Below are 22,706 nucleotides of genomic sequence, written 5' to 3' on the forward strand. Positions count from 1 at the left end.
TATTTCAGATTGTTAAAGTGTCTTATTCATGTGATAGGAAGGAATGTAGTGTTTTGATGTCTTATTTGTATCTATCTATCTATCTATCTATCTATCTATCTTAGCTGGCTGTGTAAGTGGGATTGGTTTGTATTTAGCTATGTGCATGGGAATAGGTAGATGTATTGTTATGTCAACTGTTCGGCCATAAACCTCCCCAGTAGTGTCAACATTGGAGGACACAGTTGTTGTTATTGTCCAAATGCATGTAGCTGTAATTGTACAACCACATTTTGCTTGATAAACATGTACAAAGCCTGGGAAACTTCCATTCATGGTCATCAGTGGTCTACATAGACATTTCTGGAAGCACATCACCCCCCACCCAAACTTACTATAAAGATCGGGGGTATGTAGCTTCTAGTCAGCCTCAGCTGGGACCATGGATGGAAGGTGCCCAGCACCCTGTCATCGAGCGAGATGGGTGTATATTAGTCCATAATATACAATGGGGCTCCCCATTTCATTGTGGAAGGAACATCTATGCATCTGTACCATCTGTAACTGCAGCTAAGTATTGTTTTAAATCTCTTATTTTTTCTATAATTCTGTGTGGTTATAGCCTTCTCAGACTATTATCAAAAGCAACCGGTTACATAATGGTGTCAGAAGTGGGATAATAGTCATAGAATTGCTATAACTATATAATAGAAATATAATGTATGTGTTAGCTGAGATGTGTAGTTGTGGGGTAGATGACAAAGCGAGTCCAGTCCCCTGGTGGGTGTATAGTTCGCGACCCTGGGCACCCAGCACTCGAGGTGGTGACACCATTTCAGCTGACAGACCCCAGTCGGCTGGTGGTGCCTTGTTATGTCTCTTGAATGGCAGAAGACCGCAGCAGATGTGGGATGGATCTGTCTGCTGGCGCGAATTGAGAGAGACATACAAGAAAAAGAAGTGAAGCAAGTGGGCTTCATGGATGTGGAGATTGTAGGGTGGGAGCAGGCTCCTCACCAGGTTTTGGGCAATGAGCGGTAGCAGTGTGTTAGTCTATAGGTTTGAAGTAAATCATGTTAAGAGTTTGAAAGATGTGAAACCTGTAGTAATGTGTTTGCAAAGAGGATGAGTAGAAGTTGTGTGTTATTGGCAGGTAAGAATGGATGTTATTGTATTATCGGTATTGGAACGACGAATGTGTAGAAGGTAACAGTGTGATAGTGAAAAGTGTAACTTCCAGCCTTAAATGACGGCTTGTATATTTGTGCTGTAATGGTTCGTATATGACGTTGCATGTGTATTTGCACTGCAGAAAAGTTTTTTCTCTCTGTATCTAGGAGAGCAGAGTGAGCAGCAGCTTGTCAGGTAACAGTCTGTGTTCAGCCCCTGAAGCTGATCTATGGCTTATAGTAGTAGCATGGAGTTGGTGGAGTTTTGACAACAAGTCTAATATTACTAGATATTCACATTTGAAACTAATGAAGATCATGAATATATTGGCTAGAAATATATCAGTTGGGGACTCTGTCATTTGAAGGAAAGTTGATGGCTATCTGGTGGTGAGATTTATAGACTTAATCTCTGTACAAAGTGTTGTACTCTGTCCATTGTTTTAGTGTTTGTATTTTCTGTATGTGGACCAGTCAGATAAAGGTTAGTCTGATGGAACATGAGGAATTCATGGGATTATTTAATCAATGATATAACTAATATGTCTGTGTTTTATCTGCAGGTTCTTGGAGTATTGCTATATATAGTATGTGTATAACCTGTGATGTAATGGATATCCTTTAACATTAATTTAAATCCACGTGGTAACAAATTGGCCAAATGTCAGTACTTTTGTATTGTGTACATGTTGTGTTTTCCTTATTGTTTTGTATTCTGCAGCTGTTGAGAGAAGAACAGAAGTGAAGAGACACCTCCTGCTTATGTTTTTTCTTCCCCTAATTACAACTAATGATTTGTTTGTTTGCAGGAGTAAGTGGCCGTCCTAGCAGAGAAGCCAGGTTTGGTATCACCTGTTGAGTCCTGGCCAGAGTAAAACTTAATGTTCTTTTTTGTAGTACTACCCACATGTGTTGTTTGGTTATACTGGGGATAGTAGTTCAGTGAGTCACCAGACTGAACAAAAATGCGCATTTAGGTTTTTGGTTTTTGTTTGGAGCTCCAGTTAGAGTTGATAAGAACTCTTTTGTTTTTGTTTTGTTTTTTTTGGAAGTGACTTTGCGCTTCCTGTGAGACTGTTGTGAATGGGCCCATGTATGTCTATTGTTTGTCTGTACTGCCATATGTTATATGTTTCTAAACGTTTGCGCAGCGATTTTGAACTCAGCTGAAAGCAATAGAGTGATCTATTTAGATCATTCTATGAGCTGTATGTATAGTTGTATTACCTGTATGTATGGATGGCTCAGACTGATGTAGAGTTCTATGAGTTGTATGTTGGGGTTATATGACAGATAAAAAAATGTAATGTACTAAATTGAATCAAATTTTACAGATGGTAAAGGAAAGTTGACATGTTTTATACTCCCTCTTGCTAGAATAGAAATATGTACATGATATTAATGAGATACCTGAAATATGAGCCTTATAGTATTTCGCAATAAGAGTAGAATGACTAGAGACATATAGGAGGACAATAGGTGTTTGTCTTGTTTGTTCTAGAACAGAAATCCTCAGGTGCTGACTGGGCAATGTTACTAGAGGAAGGTGTTGGATTGATAAAATTAGAGTGTGACATTTGTTACTTTTGTTTCATTCATTTAATGAAGGGGTGGTGAAGAACAAACACTATAAAGAGATACAAGAGCCACCAAGGACGCTGCAAGTCATGATATTCTGTTCTTGTGTGACTGAGACTGAGTTGCTGAGCCCACCCCACACAACTTGAATGTTTGTTATCTGCTATGGTCTGTCTTTAACTCCATCTTCAGAGGAGGAGCAGATGAGCCTGAAGAGGCGACAACCTGAGATGACTGTCTGCCGAGGTGCCAAGATGATGGAAAAAGGCGGCCCTCACCAGGCACAGCACTGCCACAGAAAGGGGCTCTAGAGTCTGCACCTCCAGCCATATCTGCAACCCCCCTGACCTGAGAGAGAGGAGGGGGAAGGACTGAGACAGACCAATCCACTTGCAAAGACTGTAACAAAAGAGACTTTTAACAACTAAAGAGACATTTTTTCAATGCTATGACTGATAATCCAGCACACCAGTCTTTTCCAGTTTTGGTTTTTAGTTCAGTCAGTGCCGAGGTAATTTCTATGATAGACAAATAAGAAATAGTGAAATATTGTCCTACAGCAACCTCATGTCCATTATGGACCAAGGGGTGGGAAATGTCCTTACTGATATGTACTTGTCATGGTCTCAAGCTTAGTTTATTACACAAAGGTTTAGAAACAGGAGGTGAAGTATAAAATGAAGAGAATAGTATGTGAATAATTACATGTTCAAATGAGGATGATACCAAATCTATGACATCACAAATAATGTTTTGTAACTTCCTTAAATCACATCAATAAGACAAGGGGTGGAGTGTAACCGGATGGGTTTATTTCAGATTGTTAAAGTGTCTTATTCATGTGATAGGAAGGAATGTAGTGTTTTGATGTCTTATTTGTATCTATCTATCTATCTATCTATCTATCTATCTATCTATCTATCTTAGCTGGCTGTGTAAGTGGGATTGGTTTGTATTTAGCTATGTGCATGGGAATAGGTAGATGTATTGTTATGTCAACTGTTCGGCCATAAACCTCCCCAGTAGTGTCAACATTGGAGGACACAGTTGTTGTTATTGTCCAAATGCATGTAGCTGTAATTGTACAACCACATTTTGCTTGATAAACATGTACAAAGCCTGGGAAACTTCCATTCATGGTCATCAGTGGTCTACATAGACATTTCTGGAAGCACATCACCCCCCACCCAAACTTACTATAAAGATCGGGGGTATGTAGCTTCTAGTCAGCCTCAGCTGGGACCATGGATGGAAGGTGCCCAGCACCCTGTCATCGAGCGAGATGGGTGTATATTAGTCCATAATATACAATGGGGCTCCCCATTTCATTGTGGAAGGAACATCTATGCATCTGTACCATCTGTAACTGCAGCTAAGTATTGTTTTAAATCTCTTATTTTTTCTATAATTCTGTGTGGTTATAGCCTTCTCAGACTATTATCAAAAGCAACCGGTTACAGATGCCCACGCTGTTTACCGGCAGCTTGTGTCAAGGCAAAATAAGACTGGAATGTGCAGCTAGCTGACAACCTTGTTATTTTATCCCAGGTCTTGGCACCCGTCCTGACATTTGCTTTAGAAATTTACACCCCAGCTATTGATTGTACTATTGGAAATAACCAAATGTAAAGATCAGATTTGAGTCATATGTCATTCTTCTGTTATAACCTGCAAATGGATGAGCATCTCTTCTATTTAAAGGGATGGCCCATTATTAGAGAAAACATGTAAGCTAAATTCCTAAAGCAGCACAGTATCTATCCAAGGGTTGTGTGCAGCTCAAAATCACTGCCACAATAATATATATATAAGGATTCCCAGCCAAATATTGAATCACAGAATGGGAAACTAACCTTTAAAATAAATTTAACCTTTATTATACTAATTAAAATGACTCTTGTCAATATTCAAATGAAAATAGTGCAAAAATAACAAAACAACACAATAGAATCTATGATACACAAACAATCGCTGTTAGTAACCACCCCCGATGGGGTATAAATTAGCAATATGCCTACACTCGGTATGCCCTGTGTATAAAATAACAAAAAGATGTGTGGGCAAGGTGCTGGGACTAAACGGCAATGGCAGGTCTAGGGGTCCTATATGCCCTGTTCTCAGTCCTAAGCTAGACCTGCCCTAGGCGGCGTGTACGTCCTAAAAAGGACGCCCCCCGCTCCGGAACCTGCCCTATCTCCTATATTGGCCCTAACGATAAAGGGAGCTAACTGTCTCACTAATCCGTGCACTCTCTAGAATCAGGTGTACTAGTGACTAGGAGCTATGATATTCACAATAAAAGTACACAAGAACGATAAATGGACTAAGATAACGGGAGACAAGGTCTACTACGGTGGTCTGTAAGTATAGCCAGGAACTATTACTAAACTGTGCAGTACAGATATTTTGTATTCTTTGTGATAGGTATGATGGTATATGCAACTAACGGCTATAGCGGTACCTTCTCCAAAAAACTCTTATGAAACAGATGAGAGTATTCCCGAAGGATATAACTAGTTACATAGTACAAGCAGGCCTGCAATAGTTAATCAGTTCAAAATAAACAGACAGCCTATAGTTCCACAGCTCTAGGTAGCCAAAATAACTACCGTATAGCACTCACATAGACCTGAGCACACAGATGTGATAGCCATATGAGCTCCAAGAGATATATACCATGGTGATATAACATGTAAATCGCATGAATGCCGCAGTATGGCCGCTCGATAAACTCCTGAGCCAGCAATCTCCGCGGCTCTTCAATATCACCACAGAAGACCAATAGCCCCCCACCGGTGCAGGCACTGAGCGGTCATAAAACAGCGGATGATACAGAGGGAATAATACTTTCAGAAGTATCTTGGTTTCATACTCATCTGAACACCCTCCATTACGGTCTCAGCTTTACTGCAGCTCAGCTTTACTGAAGTGAATGGGGTTGAATTGTATTACTAGCAGTAGCATTGTTTTTGGTCATTGTCAATGCATACACTACAGTATGTATCGCCGTTTATTTCATTTACAGGGCTGGGTACAGAAGCACCTAGCAAATGTACTTTACAGCAAGGGGAGCGGCAATGCATATAGTACTGTATGAATCACTGCACAAATCACAACAGTTGTGTCATTGACATGTAGTAGCACTGCTATGATTATGATTGCAGACAGAAACTGTACGTTTCAGGTTACAATTTTCATTCCTTAATTCATTTTCAGAACCTTTGATATGAAGTTTGCAACCTTAAATGCAGTTTGCTCTCTGCTGTGTTTCCCCAAAAATAAGACGTCCTCCTAAAATAAGACACCCCACCAACTAGCCTAAAGTAAGGCATCCCCTCGAAAATAAGACACCCCACCAACTAGCCTAAAGTAAGGCATCCCCTCGAAAATAAGGCACCCCAACTCTAAACTAGGGCCCCCCCGAAAGTAAGGTCACCCTTTGCCACCCACCACCACCCAGGACTCACCTAATCCCCTCATGGACCTTCACAGCCGGTGCAGCAGGCAAACGGGTCCATGGCCCCCACGTCCTCTGCCGCACACTTTACGCACGCTGTTGCCGCCCCGCCGCACGCTTGTCACGCGTCACTCATGTCCTGCTGCCCAGTCCCCCTGCTGATGCCCTCTTGGTCTCGCACTCCCGCTTCAGCAAGGATATGAGTATTCCGGGTAGGTCCGCGTAGATGTTTTATACCCCGAAAATAAGACATAGTGCCTGTTTTTGGGCAACAATTATTTTCAGGGAAACACAGTATACTATTCTGGTACCTCCCAGTTATGTATGCTTATATCAGGTCTTTATGTCAAGAATGCTGCCCTCACTAAGCTTTTATGTAGTAGCATAGATTAATTCCTATACTGCTTCTCTCTTCTACAGTCCACGTGTGATTCACCCTTCCCCTTGAAGCCTTCTGTGTGTGCTCTCTTTCCTACCTACACTTTCATAGAATACAGCTTATGTGAAGAATTGCAATTGCATGCACCAGGGAGCACAGTCTAAGTGCCCTCTAGGTTATCACCTGACTCCACAATTGTGGCTCCGGTATGAGGAGTGGCTGGTCCTGAGAACAAGACAGTACTGACAAACTAGCAGTATGTGTGTAGTCAGCAGGCCGGGATGTCAAAAGGAGAATCGGTAACAAAGGACAAGACAGCAGCGTGGTTAATCATATGCAGGCTCAGGGTAGTTTGGGTCAGCAACGGGACAGGCAAACAGTATGGAAGGGGTCAGACTGGCAAGCATACTCTTAGAAACAGGCATGGGTTGGGACACAGGGAATAGCAGGCACAGGAACAACATCTTCACTCAGGAACACAAGCAGCCAACAACACTCAGGCAAGGAAGAACAGGCAGATTGGCTTTAAATAGGTGCAGGAGAAACAGGATAGATGGAGACATATTAGGAAGAAGCACACTGGCAGTGAGTTGAAACAGAAGGGACCACACCGCAAGCAGGGGTATAAGAACGTGACTGGGTACTGCCCATTTGCGTTACAAGGTAGTTATAGTAATCAGGTATTCTGGCTATTTTGACAGTAATAAAGTCTCATACACATAGTGGAGCCATGTGCAGAAAGCTGTTTTAATGCACAATGGCCCCACTATATGGACTCCATGTGCCTCTGTACCATTTTCCATAAGAACATGGTAGAGGTTTAAGACCTGTCCCTGAGACCACATCGGATTGTCCCTGAAACATTCAGGACCTTCCCAAAAAAAAGCCACTTTTTTTTAAAGCTTCTTGGTGGAATTGTTACTGCAAAATGAGAACTGTTTGCATATCTAAGACATAATGAATCAGCTACTTATGTCATGATGGCATCTTGTTGAATCCATGCCTTAATGTCGGAAAAGTTTTGGTGGTACAAGAGGGATGTTAAAAATATAAGGTAGTTGGTTTAATGTTAAGGACTATCAGTGTGTTTCTACTATAGGTTGTTTTCAGTTGTATCATGCCCATTCACATTTCCAAGGTGACGTTTCTCTGTTCCTTACTAGTACTAGTTTGTTGGTTGATTTGTCATTGCCCCAACTAGCCAGAATCCTACTCCACACTGACGAGGGGCAAATACCCCGAAACGGCTGTCTGTGGATGGAAGCCTGCCTTGGCAAGCCCTTGTCATGATCGCAATACTCGCACCTTGAGTTAGACATTGATAAAAAGAGGCCACCCTGGTATTTCCCTTTTTATGTTCCAATACTCGCAACCAAGTGGGACTTAAGGGGCTATTTATGAGTGTGGTGTGGTGCTCTCCCCATCATGGAGGCAACAGGCTAGAGATATCTGGCTATCCCGTGTTTTGAGACTCGCAACCGAGGCTCCATGGACTCTTGTTTTGCATATCCCTACTAGTACTAAGCAGAAAAAGTGTTTCTTTTTTATTCTTTATATAATATTTTTACATATACAAATAGCAAGGAAGAACCTCATGATGGGGGATAGAAGGATGCAAATGATAAAAAACTGACAAACTCAGTGCCTAAATAAAAAGCTGAATCCCATCAAGCAGGATGGCAACACACAGTAAGCAAATCCACCCTCTGTTATATAAATGAGGATCCTAAGGTCCCCAGACGAAACCAGACATTTGGCATATAAAAGTGAAAAATAAGAAAAAAGCGTGAAAAGAAAGAAGGGAAGAAGGGGGAAAAAGTGGGGGAGAGGAACAGTCTAACCAGGATAACCCATGTACTGTAGATATTCCCAGGTTCCACTCACAAGGAAGAGAATGTGGTTGTGTCTTATTAGCCAGATGGAAGATGGTTAATATACTTAGAGCCCTTGAAAACAATCATCGGGAACCAAATGAAAACATTTAGGTTAGTCTTATTGCAAAGTGATCCGATCAATCCTCCGTCCAATAGATTTCCTTCACTTTATGGATCCAGTGAGGCAACATAGGAGGAGAAATAGATTTCCAGTGGGCAGGGTAAGATGCCCAGGTGACATTAGTACAGAATTTCAGCATTGACTACCTACTGTATACACCTTTATTGGCATGTCTGAGATGTGGAAAAGGAAGAGTGCATGGGACTTTGGTGTCTGTTTTTGCAGTGTGGTAGAGATAGTGGCATGTCGCCCATCCACAAACCTTTGCAGCTCAGGGCTCATCCGGAAGATGTAAAACAAAGTGCCCTCCTCATGTCCACATCTCTTTCATAGGTTTTTTGTCTCTGCAAAAAGTTTTGGAGGGTGTGTCCATTTTATATGCAGTAGATATCATTTTTGTAACCTATACAGATCCGCATGAATTAGAAAGTATTGATTGTTCTAGGCAACTGGTTTTTCTTAAAAAAAAAAGGGGTAGGTAGGTAAAACCGATCATAGTTTTCCAGGGTGTACAGTGATGAAGACTGTCTTCCAGGATGCTTCTACTTCGGCTAATATGGGGGTCCCGCTTATCTGTGTTATAATAATATTATAGAACTAACTGTAAGTATATACTGCAGATTACAATGTATCTTGTGAACAGAGATGTAAGAATTATTTGCACCTCTATTGAAGTATATTCGGTATATATACTGATGTACAGCAGGGGGCAGGCTCACACTGTCCTATGTATTTGGAATGAGCGCTTTAATAGAGTTAAATCAAATCTGCGTCATTCTGTTTTGTCCCAGGCCTAACAATAAAGTAAATTGATTTCATCACAGAAAGTGCATAAACTTTGTATTATACTTTATTAATCGATTTTGTCTCCAGGCCCAGGAGGAATATAAATGCCTATACAGTGGGAGAGATCAATAGTTTCATAGGTGTCCTGACTTTGGGAGCTGATTACACACTTTTATCACAATGTCACATGCAGAATATACCTAGCACAATTGGCGAGCCATGTTACAGACACATTTGCCCTTCGTATCTGGTCCACACCTAATAATTTGTGCCAATAAATGGTTTGGCACTCTATTGTAGTATTGTACCACAGTGTGTATGCTGTTTTACTCATTGTAAGTGTATCAGAATGGCAGTACTGTTATACCGTAATCTATACAAAAAGGTGATGTAAGTAAAAACATAGTATTAGCACTGGCTTTAAAGTGTTTAAACTTTTGACATGTTTTTAAAATTGGGTGGCCAGCCAGGATGTAAAGCTCATGACAGCATGATTCATCTATAACTGATGATCGTAGCTGGACTTAGGACTGTAGCCTCTATTAAATGGGGCGATGTGAGAGCAAGTGCGCACTGACCTGCCAGAGCGATTGTCAGATCATCCGGGCAGCCCATAGGAGACAGCGGTGATCTCTGTTGCCGCTCCTATTACACAGAGCGAAGGCAGCAGATCAGTGCCAAGCTGATGGTTAGAGTTCCAGCCTGTTAAAAGACAATGATCAGCCGACAATCACTCCGTGTAAAAGGGCCTTAAGACTTTGTGCGATCTATACATGCTCTCTGGATAACATGTAAAAAGTTTTTTAGACTAAAAAACTCAAATATTTTACAATGTGTGCGCAGACTGACATGTTTTCATAGACTTTATGGTAGCACATTAGATTCAGTACGGCCATGGTTTATAGCCTAGTTTTCCTGCTTTGGGTTTTGGTGTTAAAGGGGTAGTGCAGCACTAAACAATTATTCACAAAATAACACACGTTACAAAGTTATACAACTTTGTTATTTATGTTATGTATGTGAATGGCCCCCTTCCCCGTGTTTCCCCCCACCCACGCTAGACCCGGAAGTGTGGTGCATTATACTCACCGCATCTCATGTCGACCCCTGTCCTCAGGAGGCCGGCCGAACCGCTCCATCCGTCCCTCATGCTGGCCCCCCTCTGCCGCGTCATCAGCAGCTCAGCTGCAATTGGCTGAGCACAGCTGAGCATCGCCTAACCCTAAATCAAATTGAAAACCTCTTTGATGTTATGTCTTAGTGCATCCAGTGCTGGCACACAGCATCACAAGCTATCGAGGGGCTCACAGGTGCTTTGATCCTGGATTGAAAACAGATCCCCAGAACACCATCTGCAATGAAGGGCATGCCCAGACTTTGCCGGTGGGGGCCATACACCTTAGGTTTTGTTGTGATGAAAGGATGTGCAAAGTAACTCTCTTACACCACCTTGAAAAGATGGCTTTCACCTCACTCCAACTAGAAGTCTTAGAACAAGAATAGGGATATATGACAGTCTAAAAATATTTCCAAAAAGAAAGAATACCCATCTGCAGACAGTTTTGTTGTGATGCCATGCATGCAAATTTGATCCGCCTGTGATTTGCTTTTTCTACTTTGATTTTCAGTGTAGTGTAGTTTGTAAATGTAGTTAGTGTGTTTGTTTCCTGCTCTGGACAGCTCCTGAAAAGGACAGAGGTGGCAGCAGAGAGCACTGTTCGTAATTGGAAAGAATACACCACTTCCTGCAGGGCATACAGCAGCTGATAAGTGCTGGAAGACTTAAATATTTTAAATAGAAGTCATTTACTAATCTGAATATGAGTGCACACGTAGTGGAAGAAATGTGCCATGGACTTCACAACAGCACGTCCACAGCAAAATCTACATGTGTTACACATGGATTGTGATGTGGATTTACTGTGGTGTGCAAAAACCCTATGCACATGCACTAAGACTTACTTTGGATTTACAGCACAGAAACTGCATAGCAAATCTGCTACAATAAGCCAATGCCTCAACCCAGCCTTAGGGTTTAGGTTAGAAAGTTTGACCTTTTTTTTTCTGTCTACTCATCCAATGTTACCAGGCAGAGATGGAGACGAGGCTATCAGATTTCATATGTATAATGCTTAGAGGGTTAGATGCGAATGGATCATTTGAATTCCATACACATGTTCCATATTTTTATACTGTTTGGGATGACTGTACACGTGTTAGGTGAGCTGTACTAACCTCCTGCTTCACTTGTACTTCAAATCTGAGGCAATTTATGGGTACTGTATCCGGACACAGCTGGTTTTATTTAGGTGAAACCATTTCAGGAGTTTACTTTTTGTGTAAACTCTTTAAATCTTGATCCCACTTTAAAGGGGTTATCCAAAAACACGGCCACTTTCTTTCAGAGACAACACGACTCTTGTCTCCAGTTCTGGTGCGGTTTGCAATTAAGCTCCATTTACTTCAATGGAACTGAGCAGCAAAACCCCACCCAAACTGGAGACAAGAGTGGGTCTGTCTCTGGAAGAAAGTGGCCTTTTTTGTAGCTCTGAATAACCTCTTTAACCTAGAATTGGCTCCTATCTTCTATATGCCCTCTTCTTGGCACTGCCAGTAGTGATGTGACTCTAGATATGGACATATCTATACATTCTAGAATGTCTCTGGAATGAATCTCTCACAAGCCAGAGTTAGCATATGGAAACTAGAGATGATCGAACAGTGGAAAATTTTAGGTTCTATAGAACTGGAACCTTGTTGAACCTTCCGCATTTCATTCCCGATGCCTTCCCGGTCCGTAGGGAAGGAGGAGACAGCCCGGGTACTGACTTGAATTCCGGGCGGTACCCGGGCACTCTCCTTCTTTCCCACGGACCGGGAAGGCATCGGGATTCAAATGTGGAAGGTTCTACAAGGTTTGAGTTCTATACAACCTAAGATTTTCCGATGTTTGATCATCTCTAATGGAAACGTGGAAGAAATCCACTACTGACTTCTGATTCTCTAGCACCTACTTAGGAATTTTTTATTGATTGTGTTTAAACATATGAAATAAATCTCTGCAGCCAAGTCAACAGAAATCTTCCATGAGTGGTGTGTATACAACAAACTGTATGATATTGAGAATAGAGAAATATACCCAAACTGGAGATAATCAAATAATCAGAACCTGACATATCAGGTAGAGCTAGGTTCTGTGGTTGCCTAGAGTTAACATTTCATGAATCAATATGCTGTCTATACATGAAAATGATTGATGAATGACACCTATTTTACTTTACCTTAATCCAATAATTTTGATGACCCAAGTTTATAGGATAATAAATCTACAAGATGCTGCAAGTTCGGATCATTAATCCTGTTCTTAGGCCAGGACACCTCACCATGATGCTGGAACAGAACTGAGGCCTATCTATCTATCTATCTATCTATCTATCTATCTATCTTCTATCTATCTGTCTATCTATCTATCTATCTATCTATCTATCTTCTATCTATCTATCTCCTATCTATCTATCTATCTATCTCCTATCTATCTATCTATCTATCTATCTTCTATCTATCTATCTATCTATCTATCTATCTATCTTCTATCTATCTATCTCCTATCTATCTATCTATCTATCTATCTATCTATCTATCTATCTATCTCCTATCTATCTATCTATCTATCTATCTATCTGTCTATCCATCTAGTATATTCAGCAGCACAACAATTCAAGTGTGGGTGCCAGTCGTAGCTTCCAACCACAAAGCTTCTTATAGTCTGACTGTCGGACCCTACCCGCTGACTAACATGCTCTGGAGGGGTGACTGTCACTTCACCATTGAGTGACTACGATGCGGTTATTCCAAGATGATGTTTTTGCTGATTGCCATGTCAGCTAAGGATCGTACGCCCGGGCATGTAACACTACATTGTGCTCTCACCTGAGAGGCAGTCTCCTGCTGCCGGCTGTATCCTAGAGACCGGGACGCTTTCTACAAACACAACTTGCTCTAGCGACCAGACGAGTTCCGAAGTGTATCCTTTCATTGTTGCAACTAAGTAGATTTTTTTCAAGCGGACTTTTCATATAAAACTTGAATCAATTTGGACATTTCCTTATATAGAGATCTAAGGACATTTAAGATAACACTGTTCACTGTCACTGTATTATATGTAAAAAATAACACTTTTATTCACGTGGAAAGTCATTTGGAACACACCTGATCATGTATACACAATGAATTTGACTGACACCATTATGCACCAATAGATTGTTCACTGACTTAGGCTTGAAAATGGTGGCGTGAGGCCTCAGAAACCTTACCTTCTTCTGATTGCTGTGCTGAAAAATTATTTTACCGTCACAATAAACACCTGATTTGCTTGCACTATAACCGGAGTGCCGTTGGACTTACTATAATATCTATCTATCTATCTATCTATCTATCTCCTATCTATCGATGTATCTATCGATCTCTCTCCTATCTATATCCTATCTATTTATTATCTATCTATCTCCTATCTATCTATCTATCTATCTATCTATCTCCTATCTATCTATCTATCTATCTATCTATCTATCTATCTATCTATTATCTATCTATCTATCTATCTATCTATCTATCTATCTATCTCCTATCTACTATCTATCTATCTATCTTCTATCTATCTATCTATTATCTATCTATCTATCTATCTATATCTCTCCTATCTATCTATCTATCTATCTATCTATCTATCTATCTATCTATCTATCTCCTATCTATTATCTATCTATCTCCTATCTATCTATCTATTTATTATCTATCTATCTATCTATCTATCTATCTATCTATTTATTATCTATCTATCTATCTATCTATCTATCTATCTATCTATCTATCTATCTGTCTAAGAATCTCTTTAGTTATAACAAACACAGTATAGTCACAGTTATTTTATTAATTAATATGATGTATAATGAAAAAAAAACACAAAAACAGAATGCTATAAAAAAAAGTCAGACATTATATACAAAAGCTGTTCTTTTTTCTTGGTATACTTGAGACTCCAGAAGACGTTCAGTAAATACAGTCCGTGATCCATGTATTCTGTAGAAGAGGATGTATAGAAGCCTGTGATGGGTAAATAATATCTTTATGTACAAGGACAGTCCCATTGCAAAGTGTCAAACACCCTGCAGCTTGAAATTCTTCCATCTTTTGCATACCATCTGTAAGACAAAATGATGTCATATATTAATACAATCAAAGATTATACTGTGGGAATGTCTCATTATGCTCTATAAATGGCATTATTATTACCATTGCCCCAATGTGGAGATTAGTCGAAACTGATCATACTAACCAGTTGGACTCTTTCTTTTCTTAAAATGGCACTTTTATTTAAATCTATGGACTTTCATTGAATTAAGTGGCAGCAGGTGTTTTTATATGACGCGTCCTTTAAACAGGGGGCAAAAGACCCTCGTTCTAATCATTGGTGGGGATCTTAGCAGTCAGGCCCCAACAAATAACAATGTTTGTTGCCAGAAGAGGAAGTAAAAGCAGTTTATTTTTATTTATTTAGGCGACTCCCTTAAAAGCAGACTGCTTTCCACTACCTTTTGTTAAGGGAATTCCGGAAAATTCTTCTCTAGCAGCAGAAAGACCAGGATGGAACACCTTGGGGGAGATTTATCAAAGGGTGTAAAATTTAGACTGGTGCAAACTACCCACAGCAACCAATCACAGCTCAGCTTTAGGCAGTACTGAAAGGAAAGCTGAGCTGTGATTGGTTGCTGTGGGCAGTTTGCACCAGTCTAAATTTTACACCCTTTGATAAATCTCCCCCAAGACGTTGGGTGAGTCTTAAAGTGACACTGTCATCCCCTTTTTGCATTCTGACTTCTCTACCCAGGTGAAAAAGGTAAATTTAGCAGTTTTCATACCTAATTTTTTATCATACTTCATGGTGCTTGTTTAACCCCTTAGCGTCCCATGACGTACCTGGTACGTCATGGTGCCGCGGGGGGTGTTCAGAGCGGGGTCCCGCCAGGACCCAGCACTAAACGGCACAGATCCCGCCTGCAATCTGCAGCCCGGCAGTGCCTCTATTAGCCGGCGCGGGTCACCATTGCCGCGCCGGCTAATTAAGCACTTCAATGCAGCTGTCAAACCTGACAGCTGCATTGAAGTGCTTTGTACTGCACGTCCCTGGTGTCTAGTGGCACGGATCTCCCCCCCGCGATGCGATCGCGGGGGGGAGATCCGTTCTTCTGGCCGGCCCGGGTCTCAGCGTCGGAATGACGCTGATCCCGGCTCGGCAATAGATTGCTATGGCCTGCAGCAGGCCATAGCAATCTATCACCGATTACAATGATCTTTGCTGTGTATATACACAGCATTGATCTCTATGAGAGCTCAGTGCTGTTTATATACAAGTCCCCCAGGGGGGCTTCTAGTTTATGTAAAAAAAAAAGAAGTAAAAATGTGTTTTAATTAATAAAAAGCTCCCTCCCCTAATAAAAGTCCAAATCACCCCCCTTTTCCCATTTTATAAATATAAATTAATAAATAAACAAATAAATAAACATATTTGGTATCGCCGCGCACGTAATCGCCCGAACTATTAATTAATCACATTCCTGATCTTGCACGGTAAACGGCGTCAGCGCAAAAAAATTCCAAAGTGCAAAATTGCGCATTTTTGGTCGCATCAAATCCAGAAAAAATGTAATGAAAAGCGATCAAAAAGTCGTATTTGCGCAATCAAGGTACCAATAGAAAGAACGCATCATGGCGCAAAAAATGACACCTGACACAGCCCCATAGACCAAAGGATAAAAGCGCTATAAGCCTGGGAATGGAGCGATTTTAAGGAACATATATTTGTTAACAATGGTTTGAATTTTTTACAGCCCATCACATAATATAAAAGTTATACATGTTACATATCATTGTAATCGTAACAACTTAAGGAACATATATAACAAGTCATTTTTACCATAGGGCGAACGGCGTAAATGCAAAACTCCCCGAAATCAAAACAAATTCGTTTTTTTTTTTTCAATTTGACAGCGCAAATGATTTTTTTTTCCGGTTTCGCAGCATATTTTATGGAAAAATAATGCCTGTCATTACAAAGTACAAGTCTTTAGGTGAAAAAATGCAAACGCTATGGACTTTTAAACATAAAATGGAAAAAGCAAAAGCGCAAAAACGAAAATTGGCTTTGACCTTAAGGGGTTAAGTAAAATGTGATATTTCATCAACTGCAGATTGTGCCAAGTGGGCTGTGTGTATGTGAATGCAGAAAACAGAAGTAGTGAAAAATCCTCTGTCTTGGCTAAATAAAATATATGTAGAATGTGACAGCCACAAGACTTTGCAGGCCTAACCTATGACCCTGCTTTGGCTAAAAAATACTAAGCCTGAATGAGTCTGTCAAAGTGGATTGTTATCTATTGTTAGCTATAATATACTGCCTTGTATATACCTTGTTGAGCGGGAGTCCACTTTGTTCTTTTTTGTGCGCTATTTGTCAGAGTAGTCCTGCAGACTTAAAGCGCTATTCCAGGAAAAATTTACTTTGCCCCTAAAGTAGGAGGTCGCGGGGTTCCGACTTCTGAAACCCCCAGCGATCTCTGTATCGGACCCCACCAGCTCTGTTATGAATAGAGCCCTGGGTCGGCATGCAACACACGGCTCTGTTCATTCTTATGGAGCGATGGAAACAGCCCAGTACAGTGCTCTTCCGGCGTACTCTGCTCTTTTCGGCACTCCATAGAAATGAATAGAGCCGCGGGTCATGTGCCGACCTGCGGCTCTATTCATAAGAGAACTGTTGGGGCCTGGTATGAAGATCGCCGCGGGGGTCCAACCTCTGAACCTCCTACTTTTAGGGGAAAAGTAAATTTTTTCTGAAATACCCCTTTAACAGTAGATGGTAAAAAAAGGGGCAGTCCTTGCAGAAAATATTTATAGCTGAATAACTGTTCTATAAACGAGGAACAAGAATGGGATGCAGCAATGAATGCTGAGCTGAATCAGCACTGCATCTTTGTGGCTGCCTCTTAGATCAGAGACGGCACAGGGTCAATCCACAAGCTCTAGATGGATGGAATCCCTGCCAGAGACGTCACAGCTATTCAATGAATAGTGACCGCAGAAAACCCTGTCAGTTCACACAATAGAGAGTGCGGCTCCGGCTCACTAGGATATTGAAGGTGATGCCTTCTAAAGGCCCTATTCCACCAACAGATCTGACGACAGATTATCTGCCAAAGATTTGAAGTCAAACCCAGGAACAGACTATAATCAGAGAACAGCTCATAAAGGAAAGACTGGATTTCTCCTCTTTTCAAATCCACTCCTGGGTTTGGCTTCAAATCTTTGGCAGATAATCTGTCGTCAGATCTGTTGGTGGAATAGGGCCTTTAGACAGAATCATGACTCATGACAAAACATGGAGCCATTATTATGAGCCAGAGAGCAAGTGGCAGAGTATGCTATTGAAATATGTAAAGAGGTTTAACTATAAACTGTGCTCCTTATAGAGAGATGTTTACTGACAATATGAAGCTTCCATTTCCACGCAAACACAGAGGACAATTGTCAAAAGGCATTGTGGTGTTGCATGACAAGGTAATATTCTTCAAAAGAAAACAAGTCTCTAAAGAACTGTTGATGGAAGGTGGGGCTTGGAATCATGGAGAGCTGGGCACACTTCTCTGTCGGTTACAGGCTCTACAATAGGTATGGGCTGCACCTAAATGGGGAGGGTGCAGCTGTGCTGTGAGAGAAGATGGCTGTAGTTCTACCTCTGCCACTCAGGAGCATGCTGGGAGATGTAGTTCTACCACAGCCACACAGGATCATGTTGGGAGCTGTAGTATTACCACAGCTAAACAGGAGCATGATGGGAGGGGATCTGTAGTTCTACCACACCCACACAAGAGCATGCTGGGAGTTGTAGTTCTACCTCAGCCACACAGGGTCATGCTGGGAGTTGTAGTTCTACCTCAGCCACACAGGGTCATGCTGGGAGTTGTAGTTCTACCTCAGCCACACAGGGTCATGCTGGGAGTTGTAGTTCTACCTCAGCCACACAGGATCATGCTGGGAGCTGTAGTTTAACCTCAGTTACACATGAGCACTAACACACACACACACATATACTCACCCACAAAGCAGTAGCAGTGGAGGATGACACTGTCTCTCAGCGGAGGATCAGACTCATCTGTCAGGAGGGGGGCGGGGGTTGTCTCTGCACTTCTTCCCTCTCCTGATTGGCTCCGGATGTCATGTGACATTGTTCAGAAGCTTTTCTTCAGCTCCAGAGCAAAGCAGAGGAGAGCAGGTCCTGCTGCTGCAGGGCTGGAGTCTTCAGCAGAGTGGGGAAGGGATGCTGCCGTGGGTGGGGGGATTTTTACTTGAGCATACATTGCACTCCCTGTAATTCAGCAGGAAATGGCGCCTTTACCTACCCTTTGTCCCGGCCCTGCTAATAAGGGTTTGTTATAAGGCTCCATTCACACATCAGCATATTGTTTGCGGATCCAGAGGTAACATCCACAACATCCTCAAACAATGCAGATCCAATTGCGGATCTGCAAAATTTGCGAACCCATGAATAGGCACATAGAAGCCAATGTTATCTAAATTTGTCCGTAGTTCCAAATCTGCAATTACGGACAAATTTTGAGGATCAGTGAATCAGGCCTTGTTCTACAAATGATGAAAGCAGCAGAAAACCTGACAAAAAGACAGTAAAAGACATGTGCAAAGCTATTTTTAGGGAGGACTTTAATTATATAATTTGGAAAGGAGAAACCTATAGTTCCGGTAAAGGAAACAGATTTTCTGGAAATAATAAAAGACAGTTACCTCTCACAATTAGTACAGGAACCAACAATGGAAGGGGGGGGGGGGGTTGGATAGAGGACCTCTGGATCTAATTTTAACCAACAGGCCAAAAAGAATATTAACAGCAATAGTGTGGGGAAAGCTTGGTAATAGTGAAATAGTGAACACAACTTAATACTTTTTTATTCATCCTTATATAAGATGCTTAGTAGTGTGGGGGGGGGGGGGGTCACTACAAAAACATTGAACTTCAGAGGTGCCAATTTTCACCAAGTAAGAGAGGACCTTAATAACATAGCTCAGGACAGTGCCCTCGGAGATAAAAGTACACAAGCTAAATGAACCATTCTTAATAGCATCCTAAAAACACGCCCTATGGGAATAGAAACATAAGAAAACCAATGAGGTTAACCACAACTGTTGGGGATGTGATAAATTAAAAAAAAAAAAATTCACACTACTACTGAAGCAAGATGGTAATGGGGAAACATTGAAAAAAATATAAGCAGAAGAATAAATTGTGTAAAAAGGAATAAAAATAGTAAACATTGCGAGAATAATTGCATCAGAAAGTAAAAAAAAAAGCAATATTCTTTACCGACATAAATAGTACATTTTAAAACTAAAAGTTTTGGCACCTTTAAAAATGTTAGACTGGTAGACCAGGTGAGGAAAAGAATAATCTACTAGATGCCTTCTTCTCTATTGTATGTACAAAGGAAAATTCCATGACTAATTTACCGTTTTAGACAGACCCCTTTTCTTAAAATGTAATGATTCTATTATGACAGAGATTGTTCCACAGGACTGGCGCATAGCTAATGTGGTACCATATTTCAAGAATGGCTCAAATAGTGATCCTGGAAACTATAGGCCTGTAAGTCTAATATCTATAGTGGGTAAAGTATTTGAGTATATTCTAAGGTATGCTATGCTGAAGTATCCTAATAAAAATAACCTTATAACACAGCACCACCATGGGTTTATGAGGGACCAGTTCTGTCAGACTAATCTGATCAGCATCTATGAGGAGGTCAGTTATAGACTGGACCTGGGGGAGGCTGTGGCATTGTGAGCACATGAAAGGTTGGTCCATAAAATGAAAATGCTGGGACTAGGGTAAAATATATGTAAGTGGGTAAGTAACTGGGGTCAGAATTGGGTCCATTACTTTTCAATATGCTAATGTATTACCTTGTGGCGGGTAAGGGCTCTTACTAACCACAAAAATCGTGCGGATAAGCTCAGTTGGATTCCGTGTCCTGCCCCCCGTCCCATAGGCTTCATTCCATTTGGGCAGATTCCGCCGACATGTCAATTCTTAAGACGGACGTTGGAATCCGCAAGACCATAGAGTGGAGCCTATGGGACAGCCAGATGTTCGCTGGAGCTCATTCGTGCGATTTTTGTAGTGTGCAAGGGCCTTTACAAAGTAAGTTTAACCCCTTTCCATCAGTAATACGTATATATACGTTCCTACTGCATATACCCTGTGCAGTAGGAATGTACATATACGTTCCTGACTGGGGATCTTACTGATGTGTGCGGGACCGCTCTCACTGCAGCATCAGTGTGTCTGGGGCTGGAGGTAATGAGAGGCAGCTGTGATCCCCCTTAAACGCCGCTATCTATAGCGATCACTGCGTTTAAGGTACTCAGTTTCAGAACAAGCATCTGTCACTGAGTAATCGGGACCCCTGCTATTGCTTGTGCCAAAGGGCGGGGGTAAGTCACTTACCTCCGTCCTGTCGGATCAGCGATCTATAAATAGAGCCTGCTCTCAGACAGGCTCTATGCATAGATCGCCGATAACACTGATCTATGCTATGCTAGCATAGCATAGATCTATGATGGCATAGCATAGATCATTATATGCAATCTATTGATTGCATGTTTTACAGTTAAAAAAAAGTGTAATAAAAAAAAGTTTTTTAAAGTATTAAAAAAACCCTTATAAACCCCTTTCCCAATAAAATATCCCCTTGCCCAATATAAAAATATATATATAAAAACATATTACATATCGTAGCGTGCGGAATTGTCCGATTGATTAAAATATAACATTATTTTTCCCGCATGGTGAATGGTGTAAACGAAAAAAAAAAACACCAGGATTGCTGATATATAATTAATAGATTATATATCAGAAAAAAAAATAATAAAAAGCGATCAAAATTTTTCTTTAACACCAATATGATATTAATTTAAACCCCAACCAGCCATGTAGGTGGAAAAATAAAAGCGCTATGGCTCTTAGAAGATGGGGAGAAACATTGCATTAACTTGACCCGTACATCCGTGCACCAAAGGGCTCCGTCTTGAAGGGGATAAATCATGTGGACACCTAAAGTACCTGAAGAAAAGGTGGAACCATGATGCACCTAAACCCCTTTTACAGCCAATTATCATCAAGAAGCGTTGCTAGAAATGCTCATTCACAATTTTGTTTTTTGTTGCCAGGTGTTAACTGTGTTTTCCTAATTGTTTGTGCCTAACGTGAATAGAAAAAAAATCTATTCCCCATAAGGTTTGCTTTTGTGGTCAGTACGGGTATGTTTTGAAATTCATGTATTTTTAAGAATATTTTCAAAATACTCGGTGCTTAGTGTAGATCTCTAGAAGGTTCTGGAGCTTTGAGAACTATCAAGAAGCTTCTAGAACTCTCCAGAATTGTCTAGAATTTTCTGCAACTGTTTAGGAGTGTCTAGAACTTTCTGGGACTGCCCCACAAGTGCACATAGCAGTAGAAGTTCAGTAGCCTTGAACTAACCAATTTACTTGATGTTCTGCTAAGTATAAGAGAACTAGGGTCACAGCTAAAATTTATTTAGATGGCATCCAGAGGTTGCACACATTCGGCAGATGTATTTTGCTACATCTGCAGCCAATTTATAAAGACGAGAGTGAGAAAAGTGCTACATAAAAACATCTGCTAAGGTGTGTGAGTCCTACAAGGCTACAAAACATACTTTGGTGGGTCTGTTGGCGATCAAGATAAATCATGGGCACCTCATTTCATGTGTAAGCAAGAAAGCTCTTGATGGTAAGTGAGCAACTGCCCCTATCTTAGATGGCCAATTTTTATTCTTATTTTTAAAAAAATATTAACATCTATTAAGCTTTAACCCCTTCCTGACATATGATGTAAATGTATGCCATAAATGTCACTCAAAGTCCATATCCTTGATGCCCATCTGGATAAATTTGAAGAGAACATGGGAGCTCATTCAGAAGAGCAAAGCAAGCGCTTTCACCAGGACATAATGAACTTTGATCACTCTTACCAAGGATAGTATAACGAGAACATGATGGGAGACTATATATGGGAGCTAATTTATTACAGTGATTTGCAGTATAGTCATAGGTACATTAAATATACTCATTTTTTGAGCTGCTATATGCAGCATTGATTTAATTTTATAACAGTTGCATGTTTGTAGTTAAAATGTTGTTTCTGTGATAAAAGAGAGACACAAGCCAAAAACTTTCATAATCTTCATAAATACAAAACAAGCGTAAGCCATTGTCA

Source organism: Dendropsophus ebraccatus, chromosome 7 (genome assembly GCF_027789765.1).
Source record: "Dendropsophus ebraccatus isolate aDenEbr1 chromosome 7, aDenEbr1.pat, whole genome shotgun sequence".
NCBI classification, from domain to species: domain Eukaryota; kingdom Metazoa; phylum Chordata; class Amphibia; order Anura; family Hylidae; genus Dendropsophus; species Dendropsophus ebraccatus.